General features: G+C 32.6%; 1 protein-coding gene across 2 annotated transcripts in view; it reads right to left on the bottom strand.

Annotated features, from left to right (window-relative positions):
- LOC149561410 (uncharacterized) overlaps positions 1–22,413 on the bottom strand; it is a 295,535-nt gene that overhangs the window by 44,806 nt on the left and 228,316 nt on the right. The gene's annotated exons all lie outside the window — the stretch shown is intronic.

The raw sequence follows: 22,413 nt of genomic DNA, 5'->3' as shown, positions 1-22,413 counted from the left end.
GGTTTGGTGTCATCTATATATAAATGGCTAAAATGGGATAAATGGAACATCATAGTGCCAGTGTGGGAGGTTGGTACAATTCTCGTACGAATTGCTAATAGTGCAAGTGTGAGAGATTAGTATAACCCCATACGAATGGCTAGATGAGATTATCATAATAGATCCAAAATATTCTAATGAGTCTATTTATGCATATGTAAGGAGCCTTGGACAGAGAATGTTCCGTCTAAGAAGAGATCTTAGGGGGCGAACTCCAGAGAAGATGATGAAATAGCTAAAGGTTACGAAACCTGATCTAGAGATGTCCTTAAGGTTTGGGTTAGCACTTGGATCTAGAATATTATAATTAATCTTGTTATTATTTAGATTGAACATTTATTTGTAGGTTCTATTCGTGTAAAGCTAACACTAATAGTGGGGACATTCCAATGGTATCAGAGCACAATCTTGTGATCTTGTAGGGTAAAAGAGGATATAGGAAAATAATTCATATAAAAAATTAAAGTAGAAAGTCAATGAAGATTGGAAGATGTTTGATCATAGCCATGACAACAACCTAAGAATTTGGACTAAAAGACACGTCTTTCAAATCATAAGAAGAAATTATCTAATTACTTGAGACAAACAATTTGAGAAATTACAGACCATCATGTCCCCATTTTAAGATATAATTAAATAATACTGTTTTATTAAATAAATAATGATGATAAAATCATACATTAAAGTACAAAAAATATGAAATAATAATAATGTTGAATTTTGTGATTGCTACAAATGTAATAGCACTACCTATGTTTTTAAGCATTTTCCAATGGAAACAATCTTTCTTGTACTTGTATTTTGGATGACACAAGGAGAGACATGTCCATTCAATAAAACATTATCTATATATGACTTTAATATAATAACAATTTGTTTTATAGTTTTAAGGATATCTTTGATTAGAAGATATCCACCATTTAGATATCAGCTCATGACATCAAGAGTAATGGCCTCGTGAATGACAAGTCACATGACATTTACCAAGTACTCTAAGAAATGATATTAAGAGTAATGGCCTCCAGAATGTCAAGTCACATGACAGTCACCAAGTAATCTAAATATTGGCCTCCTAAACATCAAGTCACATGATATTCACCAATTAGTTTGAGTAATGGCCTCCTCAACATCAAGTTGCATGGCATTCACCAAATATTTGAAATGTTCATTAGGTATGTGCACATGTATCCTAAACAGTACTTACCATATGAACGTTCATGGTCTATTTAAGAAACTTAATCCACCATGCAAGATATAGTCTATCATGATCTTCTTAGACATCATAAGATATGCTCTGATTGCTGCAAGTTCTTGATCATTGGAGAATCCATCTCGACATTGTCTACTCTCTTTGAATCAATATGATTGAGATCATCAAAAGTTGATTGAAGTATATATTCTATTTGCTCCCTCTCTTTCCAAGGTTGCCTCTGATGAAGTGTTAGACTCCCTCTAAATCTAATATCAATCCTCTTTTTCTTGCAAGAGCATTACTAGAGAGAAAGGAAAAGATCAAGGCAAATAGCTTTTATAGTATGTATAGAAATACAATTAATTAGTAAATAAATGTAATACCAGATAATAAAAAATACTTATCCGCACCTCAACACCCTTGATACAAGTTGGTCCAATGAAGGTCCATATGTCAATTTAATTCTTGTACTTGAATGTCCAAGATTACAATCAATAGTTGACTCTAAGTCGTATACTTTGATGAAATACAATAACCATGGAATTGTATAATCTTCCACTTGAGGCCATTATATTTCCTCCTACTGCCATCTTTAGTAAAAGACTCCTCACCTTTATCGATTGCATGTGTGTCCTCCCTCTTCACGACTTTTAATATACACACAAGACGCCATCCATCTCAAAACTTAACTTACAATAATATCCTTATATTTTATTGGGTCGATTGGCTTGATCTTGTATGACCCTTGCATTACAGCTTTTTTTTAGATTCCTTCGCACACATGACAATGTTGGCATCTCGTTATCCCTCTTAATTGTTTTGTCCACTATGTTTGTGTCAGGTCTAGTATCGATGGCTCTGCTATGTAGTGGACTGTTGGCCCAAGCATCCACTTATGTTGTCCATTTTTTGTCTAAAACCTCATATTTATCATTATGTTCTTTAATCTTGGGTAGAGTGTGGTATATTTACTGGTTAATGTCTGAAGTCTTCAGCAACTATCCTTACGCACTATTTTATCCAAGTCTTGACTTCTCTCACCTCTTCTTATCGGGACGTTGCTTGACTTGCTACTTCGTTAGTGTCTATTACATTTGGCAATACCCTCATGTTACGTGGATGCCACGTGACTTTTAGGCATATGAATTATTATATCTTTCCCCTTAATAAATGTTGTTGATCTTCTTATTGGTGACTTGGGTGTGTAGTATCGCTGCCCAAGTATTTGCGTTGATCTTTCCTAGAATGTTCGTACTTCCATCCCTGTGGTGGGATGAATTCCTGACACAATCACTCCTTAGACTTCCCATCATGAATAGGATTATTGATAATCTTCCCAATGTTAGATGCTACTTGATAAATGGCATCCACTTGCCTGTATTTGTGTTGGATGATTTGTTTAAGACACGGTTTGACATATCAAAGGTTTTATCACCATGGAAGAGTTGTTTTAGTATTCATCATACAAGTACAATTACTTTCAGCATGAAGGAAGAACAAATATAACTTCCCCAAGTCAAATTTCTAACAAAGAAGAGAGCACTTAGACAGAAAAAGATAGCATTTACAAGGTAATTAGCAAGAAAACAATGCTCACATTCATCTTTCTCACATCTCAAATAGGTTGGTTATTTTCTTGTCACAAAATGTGTTACAAAAATGTCCTAGGAAGTGTTTGCAAATATAGAAGGTACCCAAATCATCTCTTTAACGAAAAATCTTCAAAAGGTAGCAAATCTCATGTTCAAACTTATCAACTATATTTGAGTGATACATGTTCTGAATAACCATCCTTTTTGGTGATCAACTTAAACTTCCCATATTTTAGTGGATATTCCAGACCTCGCTTGCAATACAAATGCAAAGCACTAGGGTTCAAAGATTTTTTTAATGAAATTACACTACATGAAAAATACTTGAACACACCCAAGAGACCTTTGAAATTCAATGGTTGCTACTATCTTAGGCACCATATAAAAAGGAGAAATGCACTTTGATTAGGCAGTATTGGTCAACAAGTGTCTGCATAAACAATTGATTCTACAAGTCATGAGTGTAGGATGATTTATTCTATTGTAAATCTCATGGCACAAAGAGGATTTTTTGCATGATTGAACAAAGTTAGGCCTTGCCAAAACACTCACATGTAAACGAATTTACCATAGCTGGAACACAGAGTCAACACTATATAAGGGTGAGTGATATATTTCTTATGCATTCAATGCATAGAATGGATGACCAAATATGCACATGTGGATTTCAAAGAACACCTAGGTGATACTTTCAGATTGGAATGGCTGTCACATATGTTATGTTCTTTTATTTTAAGGGAATTGTTTTGTAATTTGGCACATGTCAAGTTTCTATTTAAAATAAAATCTTAATAATAATTATGAAATAGAATATTATTAACAAATTATAATAATAAGATTTTATTAAGATTAATATTAAAATAAAAATGAAACAAATATGAAATAATTAAAAATATTATTATAATCGTTATAATATACACAATCACATATGCTATAATTTAATATCAGTAAAATCATTTTTAAAAAAATTTAAAAATAAATAACAATTAAATAATAATAAAATTACAATGAATGAACAAATAAATAAAATTAACTACAAGAATAGGATTTAATAATAAATGATAATAAACTTAAATGAATAAGTAAATAATTAATATAATATAAAACAATATAAATTAACTAAATCTAATGAAAGGTCAAGAGATATTTAATAAAGAGTTTTGACTCCTTCAAAATAAGATATGAAAGGGAGGAGAATTCATTTGAAAGGAGGATGAAAGAAGAAGAGAAGATAGGAGTTAAAGAAGGATCAATGGAAGAGGAAATGAATGAGCAGAAAATGAGACTTTTTCAAAAGGTTGCAATTATGAAACTCTTTGAAAATTTGTACTAATGAATGGTTTTGATTCCTTGAAAATGTTGTACTTATGAAGTGTTGTGACTTTTCATAAGGATTGTGATTATGAAGGGTTGTGACTTTTTCAAAGTTGATATAGATAAATGAAACAAGATTTATAAATCACAATTGAATAAGAAAAAAAATAATCTAATAAAAATTAATAATTGAATAAGACAACAAAAGAGATATAATTACATGTCTCTTGGCATATATGTAACGTGAGAAGAAAGACAACTCTAAGAAATGGTAAGGACATCATAAAGATGTGTATAAACTATGTTATATATTCAAAGTTTTTTAACATTATTATGACATGTCAATACATGCATGATTGGTTATATATCTATATATATATATATATATATATATACACACACACACGAAAATCTGCATTAATTCAACATAATAATATTTAATAGTTATTTAAATTTGATATTATGTTCATTAATAGGATATTTAAAGAAGTAATTGATCAAGTTCTCATAGTACTAGTGTAGGGACTGAACTCATCTCTATATGAATGACTACACGCTAGTGTAGGGTTTGGGGTCATCTATATATAAATAGCTGAAATGGGATAAATGGAACCTCATAGTGCCAATGCAGGAGGTTAGTACAATTCTCCTATGAATGACTAATAGTGCAAGTGTGAGAGATTAGTATAACCCCATATAAACTAGATGCAATTATCATAATAGAGCCAAAATATTCTAATTAGTCAATAGATGCATATGTGATAAGTCTTGGATAGGGGATGTCCCTTCCAAGAAGACATATTAGGGGGTGTGCTCCAGAGAAGATGATGAATAACTAAAGGTAAGGAAACCCAATCTGGAGATGTCCTTAAGGTTTGGGCTTGGAATTGGGGTAGCACTTGTATCTAGAATATTATAATTAAACTTCTTATTATTTAAATCAAACATTTATTTGCACATTCTATTTGTCCAAAGCTGGCACTAATAGCGGGGACATTCTAGTGGTATTAGAGCTTGATCTTGGATCTCGCAGGGTAAAAGAGGATATAGGAAAATAAATCATATCAAAAAATAATGTAGAAAGTCAATGAAGATTGGAAGAGGTTTGATTATAGCCATGACAACCATCTAAGAATTTGGTCTAAAAGACGCACATCTTTCAAATCATAAGAAGAAATTATCTAACTGCCCGAGATAAGCGATTTGAGAAAGTGTGGACCATCATGTCCCCATTTTAAGATATACTTTTAATAATGATTAAATAGTATAGTTATATCAAATATATAATGATACTAAAATTATACATTAAAATATAAAAAATATGAAATAATAATGTTGAATTTTGTGATTGCTGCAAATGTAATAAAATTCCTTGTATTTTTATGTGTTTTCCAATGGAAACAATCTTTCCTGTACTTATATTTTGGATGAAACAAGGAGAGACATGTCCCTTCATGGGACATGTCAGCTCATTAGCACATATTGTTGATTTATGACTTTAATATAATGACAATTAGTTTTATACTTTTACAAATATCTTTGATCAAAAGATATCTGCAATTTAGATATCATCTCATGACATCAAGAGTAATAATTGTTTGAATGTCAAGTCACATGACATTTACCAAGTTCTCTGAGAATTGATATTAAGAGTAATGACCCCCAAAATGCCAAGTCGCATGACATACACCAAGTACTTTGATTATTGGCCTCTTAAACATCAAGTCACATGATATTCATCGAGTAATTTGAGTAATGACCTCTGGAGCATCAAGTTGCATGACATTCACTAAATATTCAAAATGTTCATAAGGTATGTGCACAAGTATCCTCAATAATACTTACCATATGAGAGTTCACAGTCTGTTTTAAGAACTTAATCCACCATGCAAGATATAATCTATTATGATCTGCTTAGACATCATTAAATATCCTCTGAAAGCTACAATTTCTTGATCATTGGAGAATCAAAATGACCAAGATCATCAAAAGTTGATTTAAGTATATCCTTTATTTTCTCCCTCTCTTTCCAAGGTTGCCTCTAATGAAGTGTCAGACTCTCTTTGAATTTGATATGAATCATCTTTTTCCTACAAAAGCATTACCATAGAGAAAGGAAAAGATCAAAGCAAATAGCTTTTATAGTATGCATAGAAATACAATTTATGAGTAGATAAATTTAATATTGAATAATAATTAATACTTATCCAAACATCAACATCCTTGATACAAGTTGCTCCAATAAGGGTCCATATGTCGATTTAATTCTTGTACTTGAACCTCCAGGATTGCAATCAATGGTTGACTGTAAGTCGTATCCTTTGATGAAATACAGTACCCATGGAATTGTATAATCTTCCACTCGAGGTCCATTATATTTCCTCCTACTGTCATCTTCAATGAAAGACTCCTCACCTTTATTGATTGCATTATGTTATGTTCCCTCCCTATTCACAACTTTTAATATATACACAAGACATCGCAATCTGCTTGATCTTGTTTGACCCCTATGTTACAACTTCTTTTTTTAGATTCCTTCACACACATGACAATGTTGGCATCTCGTTATCCCTTTCAATTGTTTCACTCACTATGTTTGTGAAAGGTCTAGTGTTGATGGCTTTACTACATGTTGGACTAGTGGCCCAAGCATCCACTTATGTTGTCCTTTTTCTGTCTAAAACCTCATATTTATCACTATGTTCCTTAATCTTGGGTACAATGCACTATATTTACTGGTTGGTGTCTAACATCTTCACCAACTACACTTGTGTGTTGTTTTGTGCAAGTCCTGACTTCTCTCACCTTTTCTTATCGGGACGTTTCTTGACTTGGTACTTCATTAGTGTTTATTACGCTTGGGAGTCCCTTCGTATTACATGAATGCCATGTGACTTCTCAGTGTATGCATTATTCTATGTTCCGGGCCTTGGTAAATGTTGTTGATCTTCTTATTGGTGACTTGGGTGTGTAGTATTGCTGCCTGAGTATTTGTGTTGATCTTTCCCAGAATGTTCATACTCCCTTCCCTGTAGTGGAATGACTTCCTGAAACAATCACAACTTAGACTTCCCATGAGGAATAGGATTATTGTTACCAATGTTAGATGCTACTCAATAAATGACATCCAATTGACTGTATCTATGTTGGATGATTTGTTTAAGACATGGTTTGATAATTTTATCTGCACCGTATATATTTCTCAGACTTTCTTATTCCTTGAAGTAAATTTGACTCAATACCTTTTAGCTCATCCAAACACCATTCATCAGGTTTCTTTTTCATAGATATTCCTTTTCCTTGTGTTCTTTCTAATCCATTCTTACATTTGTAGCCTGGCTGTGATACCATCTTGAATTTTGTGATTGCTGCAAATGTAATAGCACTGCATGTGTTTTCTAATGACAACAATCTTGCTTATACTTATATTTTGGATGGAACAAGGAGAGACATGTCCTTTGATGAGACATGTCTATTCTTTAACACATGTTGTTCAGTTCTGAATTTAATCTAGTGATAATTAGTTTTATATATATATATATATATATATATATATATATATATATATATATAAAATTTCTCTCAATAATATCTTCAATAGCTTAGACTCATAGGTTTATGTGACTGAAGCTACCAAACATCAACAAATATAAAATTATTATTCAATACTTGCATGGGGGAAAGTCTAAGCATAATTTACTGCCATTTGAAAACCTATGATGGTTTTAATTTCCAAAATTTATTGATGACAATGCCAGTTTTTAGTGAAAAGCAGAATTAAAAGGAGAATTCACAGCAAACCTAAAATCAGACCCAAGGGACAATCATTATCAGTTATCCAACAAACAATGAAGTGCAAGTGGAGTAAAAAACTTAGGATCGGATCATAGGAAAAGAATATATTCAGACAAAGATCAGAGCAATAATCTCAGAATAACCCACAATATAGTCACTGACAACCCCTCTGTTTCATATGCTAGGATCTTTTGGGATTGGACAACCATACCCAATCAATATCCCACACCTGAGTCAACCTTCAGTTCTGCCATTTTTTCTGTGAAAAAACCATTTTTGCAATTTTCTTGGTCATTTTTTAAAACACCGTTGTATTCACCTGCAACTCCACACACACTTGACATAAATTTTTATAATTGTTTCACTGATTTTCCTGAAACACGCAGCCATTTCATAGGTCATCTAGGACTTCAAGTAACTCACAAGGTGTGGTATGTTCGAAAAAACACAGAAACAACAATTCTTTGGCAATTTTGGGGGATTGTTTACCATCTAAGAATTATTTACCCTTGACAACTTCAGATTTTGGAATCTATAACTTCTGCTGCACATTGCTTTTGGCTATCCTCTTGCATGTAGTTTTTTCCATCTCTAGCCAGCTTCATATTGCTTTTGTACGCCCTTGCATGTTGCTTTGTTCTGCATTTTTTATTCTTCTACCTTTCCTCCATAGCGTAATGTCTCTACTATCAAGAACATAATAGAGGGACAAATCAATATCATTGAACAAATCGATACATTAGAGCAGATCGAATATACAAGACAAAAGATCAATTCAAACATATTGGCAGATCCATACATATTCAGATTGATTCAGATTCATTGCCAAATCAATACCTATTACAAAACAATTCATTGGCAGATCGATACCTATTATTCTCTTTAAAATAAATAATTATGGGAAAACTTTATCCTTACAATTAGTTTGGAGGTAGATTGCGTATCTACAAACCAATTAGATCAAAAATTTCTTACAAATATTTGTTGGGAGTGCTCTGTCAAACTTCCAAGCTTCAACAATCAAGTGATACAGAACTCAACTCTCCTCCTCAGCACAAATGATTTTTATTTTCTTGAAATCAGATATTTATTCCTCGATCTATTTAATAATTATTTTAATTATTATATGCAAATAATTTATGTTGTGAATTAGTAGTTACAAATTAACAAAATTGGTGATCAAATACACTTAGGGTAAAAAAATAGTTTGAAATCAAAAAAATTCTACAACCCCCTAGATTCAAAATCTTTAGAAAGTCAATTAAGGTGAGTTCCTCGGAGACCTTAGCAAATTCAATCATAAGTGCATCCCATTTAATCAAAGGCGATTGCATTCATATAAGTAAGCGATCATCTGCAGCGATTCAACAATATACAGATTAATATCTTTATCAACGATATAAGGAATTTTTCCAATTCGATTTTTATTGTTTTGGACTAATAATTAGACCAGTCTTAAAATAAAATATATAATTGTTAATAATATATTCTTTAGTAAGATGTAGCAACTTCGGAAAAACAAAAAATCTTCTTTAGTAAGATGAAATATCTTCCGTAGGAGGTAATATCCAGGTCATTTCCTTCTCTACAACCTAACATTATGGAAGACGAATGGATCGGAATACATCCCTGGAAGATATGGAAAAAATTCTACTTTAAAAGAGGCAATAGAAGCTCGAATATAAGAGAGATTGGAAAAGATCCCTAGAGCATAATCCAGGAGAAATATCTCATATGGTGGCAGTAGGGAAGAACTCATTCCTTCCTCTTCAGAAATCCTCAGAGATTTTTTAGGAAAAAGACCACAGAAGTAACCTCACTTTCAAGAAGGGGTGGACAAAAATTATAGGCAAAACAGATACTACTTTGAAGATAAACAATTGGCTTCTTCATAGCCTTCATAAATCTAAAGATCAAGTAGACATAGAATCGGTTGTTTACCTGCAACAACAATGTGAAAAATATGACTTTTTTTTGCAAATCAAACAGGGATTGGGTGAAAAATTGAGGAAGTTGCTTTTGGATTGAAATCCATGTATGATGAGAAAATAGGGTAGCAATTTTGGATCAAGATTTTCTCTATATTGATTGTAGTAACATTGATTTAAAACAATATTTGATTTGTGGTAACAATTTGACTTTTAAAAAGCAACCTTTAAGAATTGTGGATTTGCAACCTTTCTTTACTCCTAAAAATTTATAATCTTTCAAAGTAGATAGACCGATTTTACTACTTAACATACCAATACAGATTCAGAATAAAGAAACTTTCAAATAAATTGGTAATAAACTAGCTAAGTATGTTGCCTGCTAGGAGGAACAATTTTCCTATGCCTATTTGACTATTGTTTTGAGTATGGATATTAATGTCAAAATCCTTCCAAAAATTTAAATCAAGGTTAATAATCAATCAATTTTCAAAGGACCTAAATTTTATAAAGCCAAACTTAGGGTGTGTATTGATCCTAATAAAAGAGAGAATATGAATAACCCTTCTCGCCCTGCTTCTGCTCCAAATGTTCAAGTAGTTCTCGATATTGTTAAGGGGGAATTTAATATTAAATTTTTTGACAATTGTGAACCCCTAGAAGATGGAGAAATTAGGAAAGAAAATGTGACCTCTCCTTGTATAGATACCGTAGAGATTATCCAGGAAGCAAGTAATAGTAACCCTAATTCTAGTTATATCAAATCCCCAACATTAGTATCTTCAAATCATGAATTAATAACCCTTCTGATTTGTTAACATCGAGATCCATTTTCAAAAAAGAGCTTAATATTGAATCTAATTCCAAGACAGAATGCCCTCAAACATATGAAGAGAGTTCACTAGGAAAAGATGAGCAATTGAGACTAAGGAAGTATTACGACAAGTAGGGATAGAGGTAAATATAGTCTCAAAATACCTTAGTGATCTGGTGGTTAATAATCTTATGGAAATATTTATGAGTGAAATATGTGACAATGAAGAACTTCAAAGACAAAAAGATCTCCTAACTGATAATATAAAGAGGATGGATAATGAAGGAACTAAACATGAAATGTTGGGGTTAGCCACTAGAGATCTAAGTAAGAGTGCTCCTCACTATGTAAAACCTTCAAAAAGAAGAGGAAGGAAAACTAATAAGGAATTGTGAACTAGAGATGGGGAAGCTAATGGCCAGTCCAAATTCACCAACATTCTAAATGTAGGGAAGGGGAAGTTCCTTCCCACACTAACATGAATATCCTAATCTGGAATGTTAGAGGCCTTAATGCCCTTAACAAACAACATCTACTCAAATGTTGCATCTCTAAAAATAAATGTGATATACTAATGCTCCAAGAAATGAAGCTTAACCCTTTAAAAATGAAAGGTCTTAATCAAAAGCTTGGTTTTAAAAAATTATAGAATTCCCCTCCTGCAAGTGCTCTAGTGGTTTGGCTATAATATGGGATCCTGAGAATCCAACCGTGCCTACCCTAGAATCTCATTAAAATTGGATTAGCGATCTGGTCTCTTGTCCTAAGCTTAGTATATCTTTCAGATTTGTGAATGTTTATGGACCAACTTAGAATAAGGATAAAATCCCAGTTTGGAAGGAAATTAAGGCCTTTTTCTCAACCTTAAACAACAAATTCTGCATTATTGGAGGGAATTTTAATGCAATTGTAAAACCATAAAAAAGTGGGGAGGAATTATTTAACTCGCAAAAGCTGTAGAAGATTTTGGCGATTGGGTAAGAAGAAACAACCTCTTAGAAATTGGGACTTCTAGCAACTCCAGTACATGGAACAATAGACGAAAAGGTTTTAGCAATATTGTGGAGAAATTGGATATGTTCCTCATAAAAGGAAGTTTAGTTGATTTCCCCTTCTTAATGATATTTGAAGTGATACCATTCTCAGGCTCAGATCATTGTCCCTTAGAACTCAAATTGGTGATGGATTTGAAATTGACTAAATGCCCATTCAAGTTTAAAAATGTGGTTAAGGGATGAAAATTTCCTCAACCTTATCAAGCAATGTAGGAAGTTGAATCTAAAGGCTCAAAGCTCTATGTAGTGGTAAATAAACATAAGGTAATCAAACAAAATTTGAAGGAATGGAATAAAAATAGTTTTGGCAATTTTGAAATTAATGAATCCATAGAAGCCAACATGGAGGAAGTCAATAATGAAGTAATGCTAAGGGGTACGGATGAATCCTTATGTTGGAAAGAGAATAACCTCTTAAACGAATACAAGGACATTTTGTCAAAGGAGGAAATCTTTTGGAGGTAGAAGTCTAGGGAGGTTCGGTTGGCTGAAGGGGACATAAATTCAAAACAAATTCATAATAGTACAAAACAAAGGGAAGGGTTAGAAATCATGCAAGTTGAAGATAATAGTGTTTTTGAATACCAGAATCACATTTTGAGAATATTGAGATGAAATATTTTAAAAATATGTTCAATAATTTGGAAGACTCCCTCTTAAACAAAGAAAAGGCCATTTTGAAAAATATACTAAAACTTATTTCGAAGGAATAAAATGGAAGTCCCGTTTTGTTCAAGAAGTGAAATTAGTACTAATGAAAATGAATCCAGGTTAAACTAGGGGCCTCAATGGTTTCCGAACTGACCTCCTCCTAAAATGTTGGGACTTCATGGGTAAGGAAATTACTGATGCTTTGGAAGGGATAAGAAATTCAGGAAATCTCCTAAGGGAGGTTAACAACACGTTCATAGCATTGATACCCAAAAAGGCGAGAGTGGAGAGTTTTGATAATTTCAGCTCCACAGCTTTATGTAACACCGTGTATCAGCTCTTTACTAAGACCCTAGCTAGTAGACTCCAATTTTTATAACCTTTTCTTATTAGAGAAGAAAAATAGGCTTTGTACTAGGAAGATCAATTCATGATGGAGTAATTATAGGACAAGCATCAATTCATATAGTTAAGAACAATCATTCCCCCTCAATGCTCCTAAAATTAGATATCAAGAAAGCTTATGAGTGAATAGATTGGAGATTTTTGTGTAAATGTTTGGAAGCATTTGAATTCTCTAAACAATAGATCTATGAATGTATAGCTACTCCTAAAATGTCAATCCTAGTAAAATGGTTCTCTAACATGTTTTTTCATTTTTATTTCTAGGCGGTTAAGACAGGTATAGACCCAATCTCCCCCTTTCTTTTCATCATCATGACAAAGGCCTTGGGGTGATCTATCATGACACAATATACGTATTACTAGCAATATGGATCCTACAACTCATAAACAATTTGTGGATGACACTATGCTTCATGGACAAAGTATGATAAGGGAAGCTAATATTCTTAAGGAAACTTTAAATACCTACACAAGAGTGTCTGGTCAAGATATTTATCCACTCAAGTCACAAATTTTCTTTTTTTAATCCCCTATCAAATTTAGAAAACCAAATTTGCAACATCCTAAATTTTAGTAAAGGAACTTTATCATTTTAAAATTTGGGTCTACTCCTAAAATCTAGGTGTAGATCAAGTAGCTTGCGGGAACTCACTATAAGAAAGATAAAAAAGGAAATAGAATCTTGGAAAAGGAAGTGGCTCTTGACTGCAGGTAGAGCTACTAGGGTTAAAAATGTTCTTTTTGCACAACCCATCTATTAGTTATCCTGTTTTGACCTTCCAACCAATAAAATAATAGAATCAAAAAACTATCTTCATTTTTTCTTTTAGCAAGGTATAAAAAACATTAGGGGCTGGTATTAAAAACATTAAAGATCAAGGAAAGGCTTTAGGAGAAAACCTGGTTTGGAGAATGTATCACTAGTCAAATCTCAAATGGGCAAGGATTCTTATTCAAAAGTACCTAAGCAACTCATATCTAGTTAATATGTTTAGAGAAAAAACTCCTCGTAAGGGGTCTAGAATTTGGAATTTTATCTTGTAATGTTTTAGTTTTATTATCGAGAAGTTGAGAGGCTCAATTTTGATCAAACTTGTGGGGTGGGTATCAAATTCTAGAAAGAGTTAAAATGACCAAACTCAAAAGCTATTTCGGAAAATATATGGGGATCTAAAGTAAAGGACTATATTGAATGAGATGTATTAGGTAACAATGGAACTAGAATAAATTGGATGACATTGATATCCCTCCCTTAGAAAAAGATTCTCTTGAGGAATCTCTGGAATCTAGAAAGATTCTTTGGAATCAAGCAAAGCGATAAATTAGTTTGGGATGGCAATCGCTCTGAGGAATGCTTGATTAAGATAGGATACTCCTTTTTAACTTCTAAGCACTTGTATCCAAAATCTCACCTACCTCTAAAGTTATGCTAAGATAAACTTTGATTGCCCAAGACTGGTCCTCAATAAGAAAGTTTTAACAATAGAAAAATTTAGTAGAATGGGTTGTCAAGGACCAAGCAGATGCCTACATTGTGAAAATGAGAAGGAAAGCATTGATCATATCTTCCTCCAATACCCATTTGGAAAACAATGTTGGAAATGGATTAGTTCTCTGTTTGAATGGTCTTCTTCATTCCCTATCTCAATTTTAGAATCTCTTCATAGTTGGCCTTGCTTTAAAAGTCTTGTATTCCCTCAATCATTTTGTGGGAATTATGAAAGGAACGTAATATAAGAATCTTCTAGGATAAGAGGCTCGAGGTTTGTCAACTTTAAAAAAAATTGAAACTTTAAGCATTGAGATATGTAATAATCGCATCAAACAATATCCTAAAAAGGATAAGGCTATGACTTATTGGGATGAGAAACAATGTAGGAAATGGCTAAGTCTTAAGCTACCTCCCTTTATTGATCCAGGAGTAAAATCCTAACACAAAAAGAGAAATGAATGCTCTTGGAAACCACCTTTACATGGATGGTTTCAGTTAAAATTTGATGGTGCATCAAGAGGTAACCCTAGTGATGCTAGTATTGGTTTTTGCATACAATATGTGCTAGAAGAAGAAATTACAAATATAGCTAAGCATGTAGGTAAAGAGACAAATAATTGGGTCGAGCTCTTTGCCTTAGTTGAAGCACTCGAGCTATGTGAGGAAATGGATATATTCGTAAAATTGAAATTGAAGGAGATTCAACCAGCATCATTAATACATTAAGTTAACTGAATCAAATCCCAATTGAAGACTTAATTCATTACTATCCAAAGCTCTTCTCTTATGTAAATCCTTTGATAATTTAACTATTAATCACATTTATAGGGAGGTTAACAAAAGGACAAATGAATTGATAACTATAGGGGTTAATGAAGGAATAACTAGTAACATCTCGAAGGGATAATCGTTGGCTTTTATTTCGTACTAAGACTTTAATTATTTTCCACAAACATTTAATGATGGATAATCTTTAAACTTTTAGGGTAAATGGCTAGGTAATAATTTCATCTTAGAATTCCAACATGTGTAATCACATTTAACTTTGGGAATACTCCTTATAGATTGCAAGATAAACTCTAAATTTTGATAAGTGGTCTAACTGTGAATTTTGTCTTTATGTCTAAGTCTTTTAAGGAATTATAAACTCTATTTTCAGTCACAAGGATGATTGAGCTCTTTATTACACCTAGTTTTTTTTTCACGTTACTTCTAACCATGTGTTGGCAAAATATAAGATAGTGTTTGCAGATATTAGGATCTTAAGCAAGGATTTGATTCAAATTTTGGAAGGATCAAATGAAAAAGTAGGTTGTTTTATTGAAATCCCGGTCTCTCCTGAATTGACAAAATTATTAATTCATATGATAAATTTTACTTTTGTGACTGAAACGGCCAATGACCTATTCCAAATACAAAAAAATATTATTAAAACATAGATAGTCACATATGATGTAATCTAATATCAATTAAATTAAATTAAAATGAATGAATGAATAAATAAAATTAACTACACGAAATAATGTTGTAAATAGTATATTATCTTTCTAAACATGATTTAATAATAAATGATAATAAACTTATATAAAATAAAAAAATATAAATTAGCTAAATCTGATGAAAGGTCAAGGGATATTTAATAAAGAGTTCAGTCCATCAAAATATGATTTAAAAGGGAGAAGAGTTCATTTGAAAGATGAAAGAAGGAAGAAGAGGAGGAGGTAGGAGTTAAAGAAGGATTAATGGAAGAGGAATGGAACGAGAAGAAAATAAGGGATTTTTTCAGAAGGCTGAAATTATGAAAGGATGTGACTCTCTGAAAGGGTTGTAATTATTAATAGTTTTGACTCTTTGCAAATGTTGTAAGTATGAAGTGTTGTGACTTTTCAAAACGATTGTGATTATGAAGGGTTGTGACTTTTCAGGACATAGATGACAAATGAAACAAGATTTATAAATTACTAATGAATAAAAAAAAGAATAATCGTATCAAAAGGAGAAAACAGAATAAGACAACAAAAGAGATACGATTGCATGCATCTTGACATATATTTAATGTGAGAAGAAAGACAATTCTAAAAGTTGGTAAAGGAATCATAAAGGTATGTTACATATTGAAAGTTTTACTTGAATTATTATATGATATGCTAATCAATACACGATTGACTACAAAAATATATTTATGTGTGTGTGTGTGTGTGTGTCATTTTGAAGAGGTGGGCTTCAATGGATGATAGACTGCAAGTAGTTGTGGACTTGTAATAAGTCCATAAATCCCGTGGTGAAGCTGAAGGAAAGGCGAGTAAAGGGTGAGCAGCAAGTCAGAAAAAGTAGCAGCAAAAGGAGCGAAACATAAGTAAACTCTCTCAATAATGGTTAGTCAAAGATCAACAAATGCAAGTAATTCTCTATCTTTTGTGATCCACAACTATTTTGAGGACATAGATGAATATGTTGATGAGAAAGGGAATTTTAAGTTTCCTAAAGTCAAGATTTCAGATTTGTATCCTGAAAACAGAATTAAGGCCAAAATTATCCATTCAGTTAGGCAATCTGAATCAAACCTTAGGTTATGTAGAATCGGAATTTGTCCTGTCGATCTTCCATTTCTTCTCCCTATTTGATGGCAAGATAAAGTGTACTTTCATGTTCATTTATCTTATGTTGATATCATTGTCCATCCCACTTTAACTATGATATAGGAGTTGAGTATTTTGGTAGTCTCATTTAAACCCGTTATAAAATATGGATCAAGTTGTTATAGCCCAGTTTTGTGGAATTCTTATCAGCATCAGCCTAGAAGACAAATATGTCCAATCTTCCTTTTGCATTTTACTATAGGTTAAAGGTATTGATCTTCAGCCTGATCTTCAGGGTCTTTTATGTTGGATTCATCATTATGTTCTGAGTATTCATCAATCCTCACATTTGCACTTTCTACCATCTTGTTGGTTCTCTTGTTCGAACATTTGTATGTCTTGCTTTTAGTGGTATACCCCAAGAATATTCCTTCATCACTTCTTGAGTCAAACTTGCCTAAATAATCATCTCTTTATGTAGCATCTGCTTCCAAATACTTTGGAAAAATTAAACACGGTGAATGACCATACCACAACTCATGGGGAGTTTTGTTTGTACCTATCTTCATCTGGACCCTCTTCAATGTGTAGACTACAGTACTCATTGCTTCTCTCCAAAAAATTTGAGCAACACCTTTTTGCAACATTAATGTCCTTGCATAATCAATGATGGACCTATTTCTTTTTTCAACAATACCATTTTGCTGAGTGTTGTCAGAGTTGACATTTGCCATATGATTCCTTGTTCTTCACAATATGCAGTAAACTCATTTAAAGTAAACTCACCTCCTCTATCTAATCTAAGGTATTTAATCTTTTTACCAATCTCACTTTCTATTCTAGCTTTGAAGATCTTAAATATGTGCAAAGCTTTATATTTGCACTTTAGAAAGAAAAACCACATCAATCCACAAACAACACAAAGTATTTGTGTCCATAATAACTCCGAGTTCCTATTGGGCCACACAAATCAGTATGAATTATATCCAGAATTTGTTCAAAAGAATGACCTTTACTAATATAACAAGAATTGATTAACTTTCCAAGATGACATTCTTTGCACGTTACATTGTTTGGTTTAACTAAGTTAGGTAGACCTCTCACTATTTTCATCTTGCTCACTCTGATCAAGTTATCAAAATTAACATGAAAAACCTTCTTATGGCATAACCAACAATCTTCCACTCTAGCAATCAGACAACTCTTAATAGTAGAATTTAGACGGAACAAGTTACCTTTGTTTTGTTCACCCGTAACAATCACATCTCCTATTTCCCTAATAATCCTACACATTCCTCCATTGAACTCCAATTTGTATCCTTTGTTATTCAGCTGAGCAAAACTTAATAAATTGTATTTGAAACCTTCAACCTAGTAAACATCATCAAAATTTGTTGTATTGTTCAAAGCAATGGATCATTTACCTTTGACTACATAAGGAGTATCATTGCCAAATATTACTAATCCTCCATTACATTCCTCAATCTTGATAAATATGCTTTTGTCAACAGTCTTTTGATGAGAGAAACTACTGTCGTTTATCCAATCTCCATTGTGATTCATACTGGAAACTAATGCTTTCTCACCACCTTTAATCTTAGACATACTATTATCAAAGTTACTCAATTCAAAAGCAGTCAACTTGCCTATTAATACACCCAAAGTGAAAACACCAATAACTAAAGATTTGACTTCTTGAATGGTTGAGACCCTAATAACATATTGAGGTAACAAAGTTCTAAGTAATTTTCTTACCACATCTTCCTTAAGAGTTCCACCAACACCTCTGATAGCAACAACCACATCTTTGATCCTTTCACTATATTGTTCAATGTTCTCATTCTCCGTCATCCTCATCTTATCAAACTTCTCTTTTAGGCTATCCACCTTATCCTTCTACACATGTTAGTCTCCACTACAACCTCTCTTCAGTTTTTGCCACATGTCATGAGCGGTCTCTAGATCTTGGACATTGATGTACTATGCATTAGAAAGAGTGCTAGCTATGGCCTCCATAGTAGTTGTATACTAATGTTGTGTCTTCAACCGATTTGTGTCAATAGTTCCCATGGTAACAACATATCTTGTGACTACATGATTCCAATATTGCTCACCCATACCTTCAAGATAAAGCTTCATCTTGCCACACCATACTGGATAGTTCTCCCTTGTGAACTTAGGACTTTCCTTTCTCATCATCTTTGGATCTTTCCCTCAAGCTATTAAGCTTCACCACAAAACAGAGGACCAGAGCTCTGATACCAATTCTTAGTCTAAACGATTAGTTTACTAAGAGTGGGGTGAAACAATAAACAACAATTAAACAACTTTTCAACCTTTAATCCTTTATCGCAAGAACAACTTAATGGCAACACATAAGAATTTGACACATAAACACATCCACAAGATTTACAAATAAATTTTGGTATCACGAAAATCCAACATAGGTGAAAACCATAATGGGGACTAGTACCAACAAATTGTGCACTCTTCTGAAGTACACCCTGTGAGGATTTTAACCCTGTTAGGAGTTACAAAGACACTGTTAGGTGATTTTCCTCTATCCTTGTTAGGTGCTTTACCCTATTAAGAGTAACCTAGTTAGAGGAATTTAAAGACTAATTAAAGTGGCAACCCAAAGGACCTGTTAGGATCCACCTAGTTAAGGGATTTTGACTAATGTAATTGTTAGGGAATACCAAAAAGAATGATTTGTAGAACAACACTACCTTTAATTGATCATATCCATTGAAGCTCAAACATACTTCACAACATACTCAACTCTACTCTAGCTTGATTGCACCTTGAACCCTTCACTGCACTTGCTTGACTGCAAGCAACAACAAATAGTTTAGCTTCCATAGTATATATTGGACTTTCAAGTCAATCACCTTAATCACGCCCTAGAATTTGAAACCAATATGTATTTCAAATATCTCGCTTAGATGTAACACACCATAAGAAAAATCTTAAACCACAAAACACATTTACAAGACCACATCAATTGATTCATAGAATTCTATGGCAAGAGGTCAAACATATTCTAAGTAACTACTTGCTTCCTCTAGAATCTTCTTCGTACATTGTAATCAAACAATGTGATACCGGATCATCATCTCCAATCAAGAATGCACGTCACCAAATCATGACTAGCTCAACTAAATTCATTGCAACCTTACCCCAATCATCGATCATCAATTTACTATCACTCAAGAACTCAAGTCTTTAAACATGTTCAACTACTCTGTCACTGCCTCACTGATCAACTATCCATTATGTTATTGCTTCATTGATCACTATAACGAGTTGTAATCCTAATTGTATCACCTTGATTGTCTTGTTTACACCATCCTGACATCACTCCTCTTGACTCAATGAAGATTTTACAAACAAATCAAATCACCTATTGCTTATTACTAATTGTTGTACCAGTTGCACTGTCAATTCACTCAATCACATCTTTCTTCACTTCAACAGTAGTGGTCGTACCATGGACTTTCAAAGACATGCCAAATGATCTCTTAATGTTGACAACCACTGAAACTCATTGGAACACCAAGTTAATCATTGAAACCAATGACGACAAAATAATTTATCATCATGCAATCATATCTCTATCATGACATTACTAACATCACATGCCATCACAACATTAGTTATGCCAACACCCACCTCACATATGATAATCAAATCGAGGACGAAAAAATTCAAGAAGTCAATCAAAGCTTTCCAATTCAAGCCAACAAAATTCTCACCTAGAATGTAGGAGAAACCTCTGCATAAAAGATCTCTAAAATGACAAAATACATCTAATTATAACAAAAATAGGAAACGAGAGTTTCTAAAGCTTGCACCTTACAAAACTCAAAAAATCAGAAAAAATCTTCGCTTTAAGTAGGAAAGCACCATAATTAAAATTTCTTGGAAGTAAACTTTCCATTTAACAAGAGTCTCCAAAAATCAGGATTTCTATGAGTTTTAAATTGAGTAGTATTTTATAATTATTATTATAATTATTTCAAAACTTGTTAATAATAATGTTATCCAATAATATTAATAATTAATAATGTCATTAGAGATTTTAAAGGTCATGTGATTGTAGCAAAATCATCTCCTCTCCATCTGTGTACTATAACAAAGCTGAGGCCTTGGCCTTGCTTTTTGGTTTGGAACTTGCAAAATCAGTATCTATATCGAAGTTACATGTTGAAGGGGATTCATCCATTATTATTAATGCATGTATTAAACATCATGTATATAATTTGTCCATACAGTATATATTACATCAATTATGGTCTCTTCTTGATTCAATTTATGAATGTTACATCATGTATACTTATAGAGAAGACAATCTTTTAGCTGATTGTCTGGCTAATTTGGGTACTATTGGGTTTTATATTAACTCTTTACTTTCCCTACTTAACCTGCTTGATTTCCCCAACTTGGTTAATATTATGACAAAAGAATATTTTTAGAATAATGTTGAGTCCTCATATATTATTTGATAGTAAATCACGGCTTCTCTGTGATTTCATATGTTTTTACTTTTATGGATCTCACTTGTTCTTTTGAGATATTCTATGTAGTTCAGGGTCTTGGATTGCACCTGAATCAGATGACTTTCTAACATCACGGTCTCAATTGGAGTTTTGGATGAAGATCAATGATGGAATATTTTATGACAATTTTTGGCTTGGCTCTTGGTTTTGTCTCCGCCACCAAACAATGAATCGTATTCATATGAGTTTTGGGCTCTTTGTAATCACAATATTCTTGATTTGGGAATCTCAAGTACAAGATTCATTAGTGTTGATAGTTACTCTCTCTTGATGTAGTATTTATTCTTTTGCATCCTTTTTCTATCAAGCAATGGCCAGAGTTTTTCTCTTCTAGTTCTTTTCTCCGGAAGTTATTTTGAAACAATTATTATTATTAATATAAATATAATGTTTCACCAAAAAAAACGATATTTGAAAATGGTAAGTACAATAATGCAATTTTTTAATGTCTCTTGTAGTTAATTACTATATGTTAATTAAAATATAAGAATATTTTGATTAAACTCTAATATAAATGTATTTTGTCATAATACTATTTTCCTAGTAATCTTAATATCATAATAACTTTAAGATTATAAGTTAATGTTAATATATGAATGAGTCCATAAGTGTGTGTATACACACACACACACACATGTACTCATCATAAAAGATAGACTAACAAGCCAATCAAACCAAATTCACAATCAACCAAGGGAACCAGATTCATGTTGTCTTAACAATTCTAATAGGGTAGGTTACTGAGATACTTGTTCTTACATAGTACAATGACTTAGGGTTAGGAGCTTAGGATAGGGTTTAGGATTGAATGTTACCTACCCTCTTCCACTATTGAGATGCATGAAAGTGCACACTCAAAATGTTCTACTTCAGGTGAGGTCAATGCCCAGTACTTGCAACCCTACATCACAAAGATGAGTATGTGGATACATACACATCATAATGACAACTAATGAAGGGGATTGAGACATCATGTGGATATCATAAGTAAGTAACTA

This window comes from Cupressus sempervirens, chromosome 4 (assembly GCF_028749045.1).
Source record: "Cupressus sempervirens isolate cs-2001-9-10 chromosome 4, ASM2874904v1, whole genome shotgun sequence".
Lineage (NCBI taxonomy): Eukaryota > Viridiplantae > Streptophyta > Pinopsida > Cupressales > Cupressaceae > Cupressus > Cupressus sempervirens.
This window is presented reverse-complemented; position numbering and strand designations above follow the sequence as displayed.